We start from the raw sequence: 253 nt of genomic DNA, 5'->3' as shown, positions 1-253 counted from the left end.
CCCACAGGTAATTTTGCAACTATTTAGGGGGGGAAAAATGGAGATTTTGTCACTGGTTGTATTCTCAACACTAATGAGAGAAAAATAGACAAAATGTATCTTTGTATAGTGGGGTCAGCTGAATCATGCACCAGCCCAAGATACCTGTGTTCTAACCCCTGGAACCTGTAAATGTTACCTAACGTGGCAAAGGAGACTGAAGATGTCATTAAGTTACCAAATGGAGGACAGAGAGGGTATTCTGTTCCTCCCT

The sequence above is a fragment of the Myotis davidii genome, unplaced genomic scaffold (genome assembly GCF_000327345.1).
Source record: "Myotis davidii unplaced genomic scaffold, ASM32734v1 scaffold188, whole genome shotgun sequence".
Lineage (NCBI taxonomy): Eukaryota > Metazoa > Chordata > Mammalia > Chiroptera > Vespertilionidae > Myotis > Myotis davidii.
This window is presented reverse-complemented; position numbering follows the sequence as displayed.